The sequence below is a fragment of the Mus caroli genome, unplaced genomic scaffold (assembly GCF_978045245.1).
Source record: "Mus caroli unplaced genomic scaffold, Mus_caroli_1 scaffold_4, whole genome shotgun sequence".
NCBI lineage: Eukaryota > Metazoa > Chordata > Mammalia > Rodentia > Muridae > Mus > Mus caroli.
In genome coordinates this window covers 138,760,485-138,770,136 of record NW_028227259.1, presented here as the reverse complement: position 1 = coordinate 138,770,136, position 9,652 = coordinate 138,760,485, and positions in this window count along the sequence as shown.

Sequence of the window (9,652 nt, the reverse complement as noted above, 5' to 3'; positions counted from 1 at the left end):
TCTGGTCATGCTTTGTCGTCGTGTTCCCTCCTTAGCAATAAGAAAACAAGGAGAGAACTTTCACAGATGGGCACAGAGGACGGATTTTATGTCCCTGGATGTGGGGTGACCTTTAAGACCTCAGCTGTGGGTGGCCGATCATTGAGCCTTTCTTTCCTTTGGTTTCTGGTCTGTTGACATTTCCTCAGTGAGCATGTCCCTGCTGACAGTGCTGGGACCACTTCATCTACAGAGCAACAAGAGACCAGTTGCACCCAGCTTGGGCAAGATGTGTCTCATGAATCCCCGAGCAAATGACTGATGAGAGACGAGAATGTTCTCTCTCTCTCTCTCTCTCTCTCTCTCCTCTGTTGTTTCAAGATAGGGCCCCACTATGTAGCCCTGCTTGTCCTGGAACTCACTATGTAGACCAGGCTGGCCTCGAACTCACAAACATCCACCTGCTTCTGCTTCCCAAGAGCTGAAATTGAAGGCATTGCAACACCCAGGTCTTGAACTTCTGAACCCCCTGCCTCTACCTCTGGAATGCTGGGATTGCAGACACGCATCCATGCTCAGTGTATGGAGTGCAGGGAATGGACCCAGAGCTTCCAGCATCCTCAGAGGAGACTGAGAGGTCAGTGCAGCCTGACCTCAGCTTCAGGCTTGTCCTGCCTGTAGCAGCATCACCACTTGGAATATTTCAGTATGGTTGGCTTGTTTGTATTTAATTTCTTGTTTTCTAGGACCTACCTATCTATTGATTTTTTTCCCCCTTCTCAGCAAAGCTTGATGGTTTCTGAAGAAAACCTTGTCAGTTTCTTTTCTTTCCTTCCCTCCTTCCTTCCTCTTTTTCTAGTTTACGTGTTTAGATGTTTTGCATACAGTATCAATGACAGGTGTCCATGGAGGCCAGAAAAAGGCATTAGAGCCCCTGAGACTGGAGTGACAGACAATTGTGGGCTGCCATATAGATGTTAGGTCTCGAACCCTGGTCCTCTGGAAGAGCAGCCAGTGCACTTAACCGCTGAGCCGTCTCTCCTGCCTGATCTTGTCAGGTTCTAATGACGCTTTAAAAGTCTGTATGTCTTCACTGGCAATTTTGCTTCTAGAGACTCCTTTCACAGACATGTTTGCCTGAGGATTGGTAAGATGGCTCAGTTGGTCAAGGGGCTTGCCAACAAGCCTGATGGACCCAAGTTCAGTTCTCAGGACTCACATGGCTGGAAAGAGAGGACCAACTATTGCAAGTTATCTTTATCTTCTGACCAGCATAGTGTGCTATGGACATACACACCACACACACACACACACACACACTAAATAAAATGAAAATAAATGCTTGCACAGATGACATAAATATGTGTAGAATGTTTGTTAAAATGGTTCAGGGGGAGAGAAAATGAAATAAGCATCCATCAATAGTAGAATAGGTAGAAAGGTTGATTGATATCTTCAGTCTATGTAGTAGCTAAAAACTAAAAGCCATCTGTCTGCCTGCAGGGCAGGGAAAGATCTTCATGTCTTCCAAAAAACAGTCACAGAGGGACTATGGGAGTGGTTCTGAGAATTCACTAGTGAGGGACTAGGGACATGGCTCAGTGGTAGAGCCCCTGCCTAGAATCCCCCAGTGAGGGGTTGGGGGCGTGGCTCAGTGGTAGAGCCCCACCTGCCTCTGCTTCCCAAGTGCTGGGATTAAAGGTGTGCGCCACCACCGCCTGGCTAAGATTAAATTTTATATGTATGTATGCCTAAAGTCTGATTGGGGCTGTGCATCTGTGGGTTGGGGATGCACCCTTGGATGCCAGAAGAGGAAGTCCTATTCTCTGGGTCTGGAGTTGTAGGCAGCTGTGAACTGAGAACTGAACTCAAGTCTCTACAAAAGCTACAAATACCCTTAACCCCGAGCCATCTCTCCAGATCACAGTTTTTCTTAGATTTATTTTGATTATTATTTTATTGTTTTTTTAAAAGATTTATTTATTTTATGTATATGAGTCTCAGACACACCAGAAGAGGGCATCAAATCTTATTACAGATGGTTGTGAGCCACCATGTGGTTGCTGGGAATTGAACTCAGGACCTCTGGAAGAGCAGTCAGTGCTCTTAACCACTGAGCCATCTCTCCAGCCCCTTGATTATTATTTTAAATTATGTATATGTGTGTGCCTGTCTGTCTGTCTGTCTGTCTGTGTGAGGGTATGCTCATGGCCAGTAGAAGCCAAAGGCATGGGTCCCCTGAAGCTGGAATTACATGTGGTTGCAAGTTGAGGTATGTATTGGCAACTGAACACAAGATCTATTTCAAGAGCAGAACATGGTCTTACCACTGAGCCATCTCTCCAGTCCCTTCAGCCTCTTTAAATCCTCTTTAGAGCCTCTTTGATCCTGTTGGGGATCAAATCCAGGGCTTCATGAATCCTAGGCTAACACTGTAATAATTGAGTCACATCCCCAACACCTAGGCCTATGCATTGTGCATGTTCTCTGTCATCCCAGAGATCTCTCTGTGTGGGCTTCATTATCTGAAGAATTCACAGGAAGCCCTTTGGCAGAGTCCTGGCCTGCCCCAGCATGTACGCACACACCCACGCACAGGCTCACTACATTCCGTGCTACCCTGAGGGCATGCATTCCAAGAAAGCCGTCTTGGAGGAAGTAATGTTTCCCTCAAACTCAGCGTGTTATGTACAGGGTGTAAGCTTTAGCTGCTTTTCCAGATCCCAGACTTCAATTTCGGTTATTTATTTATTTATTTATTTATTTATTGCTAGTAGATCTTACTATGTAGTCCAAGTAGGGTTCAAAATTGTGATCCCCTGCCTCGGGTCTCCTGAGTTCAGCTGAGCGCGGCTCCTTGGTTGCTGTAATGGAGCATGTAGGCTGAGGGCTGAGCTCGAAGGGTAAGACACAGTTAACACAGAGGACTCATAGTCGGGGGGGGGTGGCATGGTGGCCCACACCAATGTCCCAGTGAATAGGTAGATGGATAGATAGGTAGATAGATAGATAGATAGATAGATAGATAGATAAGAAAGAAAGAGAGCCAGTTTAATGGTTCAGTGGATAAAGGGATTTTTCCACCTAGCCTGAGAGCTGGAGTTTGATCCCATAAGCCCGCTCTGTGGAAGGAGAGAAATGACCCCACTGCTATGCACACATGCATAGAAATGAATGTAATGCAGATAAATCAAGATGGAAAAGCCTGAGGCTTTAGCTGTGTGGCAGAGTGCTTGCCTAGCATGCTCCAGGGAGGGGCAAGGGCCATGGCTCAGCAGTTCAGTGCTTGCCTCTTACGAAGCTCCTGGTCTGACCCTCAAACAACAAAACAGAGACATACGGCCAAGCCTGCAGCCGAGATCTGCTGCCTGTCCCATTGAAAAGGCTATGGAAACTTGATGTCTGTTCAGGTATAGGTGTTCAGTTCTATCTTTTCCTCTGTCTGGGATGTCAGGGATTGGGCCGGGCCTTGTGACAGTCCAGTGCTCTACCACAGCCCTGCTTTATTTTATTTTATCTTAATTTTTTTTTTTTTTTGGTTTTTCGAGACAGGATTTCTCTTTATAGCTCTGGCTGTCCTGGAGCTCACTTTGTAGACCAGGCTGGCCTCGAACTTAGAAATCCGCCTGCCTCTGCCTCCCGAGTGCTGGGATTAAAGGCGTGCGCCACCACGCCCGGCTTTATCTTAATTTTTATTTCACGAGTATATTTTACCCACATGTGTGTCTGTGTATCACATGCATGTGGTGCCCTAGACCACCAGAAGAGGGCGTCAGATCCCCTGAAACTGAAGTTACAGAAGGTTTTGAACCATTATGAGGGTTCTGGGATTCGAACCTGGGTCCTCTAGAAAAGCAAAGATACTCTGAACCGCTGAGCAGTCTCTCTAGCCTCTAAGCACACCTCCTGGTCCCCTGCCCTTCAGGACAGGGCTCACTAAGTTGCTTACGTTGGGTTCTCTTTTTTTTATTTTTTCCTTTTATCTCTTTCCTTCCTTCCTTCCTTCTTTCCTTCCTTCTGTCTTTCTTTTTTTTTTTTTTTTTTTTTTTTGGTTTTTCGAGACAGGGTTTCTCTTTATAGCTCTGGCTGTCCTGGAGCTCACTTTGTAGACCAGGCTGGCCTCGAACTCAGAAATCCGCCTGCCTCTGCCTCCCGAGTGCTGGGATTAAAGGCGTGCGCCACCACGCCCGGCTATTCTTTCTTTCTTTTAAAGACTTATTTGTTTTATACAAGTACACTTTAGCTGCCTTCAGATACCCGAGAAGAGGGCATCACATACATATGGTTTGTAAGCCACCATGTGGTTGTTGGGAATCGAACTTAGAGCCTCTGGAAGAGCAGTCAATGCTCTTAACCACTGAGCCAGCCCCTATTTTGTTTCTTTATCTTGGTTTTTCAAGACAGGGTTTTTTTGTATAGCTGTTGCCATCCTGAAACTTGCTCTGTAGACCAGGCTGGCTTTGAACTCAGAAATCTACCTGCCTTTGCCTCTGCTTCCCACCATTGCCTGGCTCATAAATAAATATGTTTATTGCTATTATTTTTGACTCGCTGTAACCTGGCTGGCTTGGAACTCATTTTATAGATCAGACTAGTCTCTAACAGATATCCTCCTGTGTGTGCCTCCTGGGTGAGGTGATAAGATTAAATGCCACCATACCCTGCTAGATATTAGTTTTTGTTTTATGTATTTAAGTATTCTCCCACATGTATGTATGTGTGTCATTTGTGTGTATGGTATCCAGAGAGGCCTGAAGAGGCCGTGAATCTCCTGGAGCTAGAGTTAAGGATAGATATGGCTGGGCAGTGGTGATACACGCCTTTAATCCCAGCACTTGGAAGGCAGAGACAGGCAGATTTCTGAGTTCGAGGCCAGCCTGGTCTACAGAGTGATTTCCAGGACAGCCATGGCTATACAGAGAAACCCTGTCTCAAAACAAACAAACAAACAAAAAACAAAAAAGGACAGATATAGCCGGGTGTGGTGGCGCACACCTTTAATCCCAGCACTTGGGAGGCAAAGGCAGGTGGATCTCTGAGTTCGAGGCCAGCCTGGTCTACAGAGTGAGTTCCAGCACAGCCAGGGCTATACAGAGAAACCTTGTCTCAAAAAAAAAAAAAAAAAAACCAAGGGGCTGGAGAGATGGCTCAGTGGGTAAGAGCACCCGACTGCTCTTCTGAAGGTCCAGAGTTCTAATCCCAGCAACCACATGGTGGCTCACAACCATCCGTAACGAGATCTGACGCCCTCTTCTGGAGTGTCTGAAGACAGCTACAGTGTACTTACATGTAATAAATAAATAAATTAAAAAAAAAAAAAACCAAAAAAAAAAAAAAAAAAAACCAAAAAGGACAGATATGAGCCTCCGTGCAGGCTGGAAATGGAACCCAGGTCCAGGTCCTCTGCAAGAGCAGCAAGTGCTCTTAACTAGGGAGTCATCTCTCCAACCCCCTAATTAAAAAAAAAAAAAAAACCAAGACAAAACCAAAAAACCAAAAACGTAGGGTCTCATGTAGCTCAAGTTGGCCTAGAAGTGTCTATGTGGCTGAGGATGACCTTGAACTCCTGCCCCTCCTGCCCCCATGTCCTAAGAGCTGGGATGTCAAGTATCCACAGTTAGACCTGGGTTTCTGCTGTGCTGGGGATGGGATGCAGGGACTCATATGCCCTCCACTACACATTGGGTTTGAGGTCTTGCTTAGCAGCATGACCCTATCTCAAAGAAAGAAAAGCTAGGGATGGGCATAGTGGTACATTTAATCCTAGCACTCTCTGGAGAAACAGGCAGGTGGATCTTTGGGTTTTGAGCATAGCCTTCCTTGTCTATATAGCTAGCCAGTGCCCACTGATGAGGCCTACAAATGAGATTCTATTCTCAAAGAAACAAACAAAGCCCCAGAAAAGATGGGGGAGGGATTCACAATGCCTCAGCCATTGGTAATTGATAGCAGCTGGGGAAGAGAGAATCAATTTCCTTTTTCAGATTGATTTTATTTTGTTTTTTATTGTTTGTTTGTTTATGTGTGTGTGCATGTGCATGCAGATGCCCAAGGGAGCCAGAAGAGGGCGTCAGATTCCCTAAAGCACCAGACCTAGGCTCTGGGAACTGAACTCTGGTCCTCTGGAAGACCAGCAAGCACTCTTAACCATTGAGCCATCTTTCCAGCCCAAGAGTCAGTTTAGTTCTGAGTGTTGCTCCTGTTTATGTCTCCATACTGTCGTGAATGGCCCCCCACCAAGGCAAATTCGGGCAGTACTGACTGGCCTCCATGAGGTTTAAAGAATCAAGGAGATATGAAGAAGGAAGGGTGTGGGCCGTGAGGGGATTCAGGGAGAGATGGTGGGTGGGGATGGGTTCCATCAGGTACGTTGTATATGTCTATGAAAGGACAGAGACTAAGCAAAGACAGTCTAAGCCAGCAGTTTTTAACCTTCCTAATACTGCAACCCTTTAACACAGTTTCTCATGCTGTGGTGACCCCCAACCATAAACTTATTTTGTTGCTACTTCATAACTGCAATTTTGCTACTGTTATGAATTGTAATGTAATCTGATGTGTGGGATATCTGATATGTAAAAAAGAAAAAAGAGAAAAGAAAAGGAAAGGAAAGAAAGTTTTGCGTTTTCTTTTTTCTTTTCTTTTCTTTTTTTTTTTTTTACAAGACAGGGTTTCTCTCTGTAGCTCTGGCTGTCCTGGAATGCACTCTGTAGACCAGGCTGGCTTTGAACTCAGAAATCTGCCTGCCTCTGCCTCCTGAGTGCTGGGATTAAAGGCGTGCGCCACCACACCTAGCTGGTGCATGTTTTCAACTCCAGTTCTGAAGAGGCAAAGCCAGGCAGAGACATCCCTAGGGCTCAATTGGCCAGGCAGCCTTCCCTTCTTGTTGAGTTCCAGGCCAGTGAGACTCAAAAAAAGGTTAACTTAAGAGAGCACCCAAGGACCAGGATCCATCAGCACCCACATGGTGCTCAAAGCCATGCAGGTCCAGGGGAACTGGTTCTGTCTATGGCTTCCACAGGGACCAGGCACATGCATACATGCAGACAAAAGATTCATACCCATAAAATAACAACCCAAACAATGATGGGTAAAAGAGCTTCTGCCAGGGCTGGGGGCCTTACTTCAGCTCCAGGACGCACACAATGGGAAGAGAGGACTGACTCCTGCAAGCTGTTCTCACTTCCACACTCTTGCCATAGTTCCTGTGTGACACACACACTCACACACACACACACACACACACACACACACATGCGTAGTCACACATACATACACACACCCACAGGAAGTTTTTTTTTTTTTTTTTGTAAAGATGCATTGGTGGGAGGGGATGCTGAGGCTATAGCTCAGTGGGTAGAGCGTTTGCCTAACACACCTGGAGCATTGGTTTTCATGCCCAGCAATGCATCAAATCCACCCATAGTGATTCATGCCTGAAGTCTCAATCTTAGGGACATAGGGACATAAGACTCAGGTCATCCTCAGCTACCTAGAGATCTCAAGGCCATCTAGGACTACCTGAGACCATGACTCAAAAACTAAAATTAGATCCTTCTTCAAAACAGAGGTGCCCCAAGGCAGGTATGACGGTAATACTACAGAGGCCAAGGCAGAAGAATCCCCACGAAGTAAGACCTCAAAACAACAACAAACAACAAAACCCAAGGCATGGCGGGTTATGGGGAGTTAAAGTGAATACAACTGGAGATGGGGCTGTAGCCCAGTTGGCAGAGTGCCTGCCTAGCATGTACAAAGCCCTGGGTTCCATCCTTAGCACTGTATAAACTGGGCACGGTCAGAGCTGGGTCTAATCTCAGGACCCAGGAGTAGAGGTGGAAGGATAAAAAGTTCTAAGTTTATGGAGAGTCAGGAGTACAGCCTGGGCTACAGGAGACTCTGTCTGAAAATAGGGTCGGTCAGCTTCCTGTGCAGCCTGGGCTACAGGCAGCCCGGGGTGACCCTCCCCTTCCTGGTCCCTCCAGCTAGTGGAATATGGGAACCTATCAGTGGTGTATGGGAACCTGAACCTCAGAAGGCTCGGGCCATGAACCTTGCCTTCTTGGCTCATTTCCCGTTTCTCACATGAAGCTCACGCGACAGCTTTCTTTCAAATTGACATCTGGGATGATGTCCCTGTTGAGTAGTTACTTTTTGGAAGCTGGGGCAGAAAGCCCAAGGCTACCTTGTGACCTAGTTAATGGTAGTTACAGGGGAATGTCTCGGCAGGAGACTGAGGGAGAGGTGACTCGGATATGGTGCCGAGGGGAAGTCTTTCAGGAGGCAGGCGATCCTCCTCCACCTCCCAGGCCACCAGTGTTTCCCCCAGGAGCCTCGGAGAGGCAAGTCCAGTGAAGCTAGCTGCAAACAGAGTTCTGGGGCTGTCAATCCCTTAGGTGTCACTTCCTGCTCATAGAGAGACCTTGGGGACCTTGTGCTGGAATTTCCGCAGCTGCCAAGGGGAACACAAGAATTCAGGATAAAGCCACTCTAGCTGGCCCAGTTGTGAGGCAGCCATAAACAGAGGCAGGGTGGCCAGTGCCTATAATCCCAGCACGTGGGACATGGAGGTGGAAGGATCAGGATTTCAACATCATCTTTCCCTACATAGTGAGTTCCGGGGAAACTCTGGGCTACGTAAAACCTAGGAAAAAAGAAAGAAAAAAGTAAGAAAGGGGCGGGGCACAGTTCAGTGATAGCGCTCCCTTGGCTAGAATATCAACCCCCCAACATGCACCCCGCTTCCAACCGTGCCCCACCCCATAGTCCCTACCCTTACCCTCCTGGGTACACCAAAGGGAGCTACGGAGGGTGGGAGCAAGACCTCTATAAGAATTGTTTTGAGAGTCTGAAATCAGCGGGAGGGAAGAGGAACCCTAGGGGTTAGGAGGGCAGAACGCAAGGAAGGGTTAAAGAATAGCCCGAATCTCACTTCAAGGACACTGGAATCTCAAACCTGAACTCCAAACACTGGAGACCGAACACTGCGACATCTGTTCAGGTCACCAGTTTCAACCTTTAGCGGAGGTGGAAGTGGGCGGGTCCCAAAGTAAGCATTGTCCCACGCATCTCGGCTTTGGACAGCCCCTGCTCAAATATCACCTCTCCCTCAACCGCCTGCAAATATTTACATCCTGTTTATGCCAAGGCCTCCCAGGGCCTCAATTTTCATGAATAAAATATGAGTTTCTAGGCTAAGCTTAGAAGGGAAGAAACCCAGGCCAGCCAGCTGGTAGGGACCAGAGGTGGTTTAATATTTTGGTTGCTGTAGCCTCCCGTATGGGATTTCGAGGGACTTTTCATCCGCGGTCAAGGAGATCAGAGGCGGGAGATTTTTATAGCAGTTTCTGTATCTCTTGGCCATTTCCTGGAATTAGAACATCAAGCTTTGTTCACAGGTCTGTTTCCAGAGGGACACAACAACCAACAATCTCTTGTTTTCTTTTTCTCTGGTTAGTTTGTTTTTTGATTCCTTCAAAAACACTTTGTTTGTTTGTTTGTTTATACTGAGTGCCATGTAAGTCCAAGCTAGCCTGGAACTCGGATCTGAAAACGACCTTGAACTTCAGCTCTTCCTGCCTCCATCTTTGTCCAGTACTGAGATTAGAGGTGCTTGCCACTGCTCCCACTTCTGGCGAGCTGGCGAGCACTTGCTGGCGGGGAACTCTACCCA